Raw genomic sequence first — 1,798 nt, forward strand, 5'->3', positions numbered from 1 at the left:
TCCTTCCTTCCTTCCTTCCTTCCTTCCTTCCTTCCTTCCTTCCTTCCGTCTTGCTCTGTTGCCTAGGCTGGAGTGCAATGGTGCAGTCTCAGCTCACTGTAACCTCTGCCTCCTGGATTCAAGTGATTCTCTGGCCTCAGCCCCCTGAGCAACTGGGATTACAGGCACCCACCAACATGGTCGGCTAATTTTTGTATTTTTAGTAGAGACAGGGTTTCACCATGTTGGCCAGGCTGGTCTTGAACTCCTGATCTTAGGTGATCAGCTTGCCTCGGCCTCCCAAAGTGCTGGGATCACAGACATGAGTCACCGCACCTGGCGGAGTCTTTCTTTCTTTAAAGTTCTCAGAGTCTCCCTCCTTCCCCGCTTCCTACCCCTTCACCTCACATCCTTATGGCTTTGGCCCTATGTATCTATGTTTGCTTTCGCTGGCTCAATCTAGTGTTGTGGTTATGGGCACGGGCTCAGGACTCCTACACCCTTGACTCAGATTCCAGCTCTGCCAAGTACTAGCTGCAGAAATTGAGCCAAATTCACCAAACCTCCCTGCTCCTCAGCCTCCTGGCTGGCTGAGAGCCTCGCGCCTAAGGTTTCTGTCAGGACCAGGAGGAATAAGCATGCGATGAATGCAGTGAGGTGTCTGGCACTGGATGAATGGTAGCTGTTGTCATCATCCTCATTATTATTATTACTAATAAAAGGTAACCCACAGCCAGCCTCTCTGTAGCCAACAATTAGATGCTTATCTGGCATGTGGAATGCATGGGGGGAGGGCCCTCCCACCAATAAAATTGGGGCCACTCCCTGACCTCGGTTTCTCGCCAGGATCAACCACCCCAAGAGCGAGGACCGGGTGGAGAATGTGCCAGCTTTCTGAGCCACACCCGCTGACACTTTTCGCCCTCAGTCAAAGCCTCTCTGAGAACCTCAGCCAATTCTGTGCATTTCATTTTTTTTCTTTTTACAAAAGTTATTTATATCTCTTTTTATTTTAGAGAAAGGTCTTACTATGTTGCCCAGGTTGGCCTTAACTACTGGCTCAAACGATCCTGCTGCCTTGACTTCCCAAAATGCTGGGATTACAGGTGTGAGCCACAGTTCTGTGCATTTCAGACAGATATGTATTCAAGTGGGAATCAGCTACCGCTGGGTTACATTAAGTGTCTGGTTTAACAAGGCAGGGACATAAAACAGCATCCGAAGGTGGCCACAGTGAGCAGGAACCACAACACACACACACACACACACACACACACACACACTCTCTAGTCTCACAGGGGGCTCAGCCCCAGGTCAACATCCATGCAAGCTATGGCTTGACAATTTGACAAGCTACCTTTTACTCCCTTTATAGGTTAAGTGAAGAGGTTGAGTATTAAATGCATTATTATCATCACTGGTTCACATAGATTCCTTTCTTCATTTTCTTTCTTTTCCTTTTTTCCTTTTTTTTTTTTTTTTTTTTTTTGAGACGGAGTCTTGCTCTGTTGCCCAGGCTGGAGTGCAGTGGCATGATCTCGGCTCACTGCAAGCTCCACCTCCTGTGTTCACGCCATTCTCCTGCCTCAGCCTCCCCAGCAGGTGAGACTACAGGCGCCCGCCACCACGCCCGGCTATTTTTTTTTTTTTTTTTTTTTGTATTTTTAGTAGACGGGGTTTCACTGTGTTAGCCAGGAGGGTCTCAATCTCCTGACCTCGTGATCCGCCCACCTTGGCCTCCCAAAGTGCTGGGATTACAGGCGTGAGTCACTGTGCCTGGCCGTTTTTTTTTTTTTTTTTTTTTTTTTTGGGGTTTTTC

This window comes from Theropithecus gelada, chromosome 19 (genome assembly GCF_003255815.1).
Source record: "Theropithecus gelada isolate Dixy chromosome 19, Tgel_1.0, whole genome shotgun sequence".
NCBI lineage: Eukaryota > Metazoa > Chordata > Mammalia > Primates > Cercopithecidae > Theropithecus > Theropithecus gelada.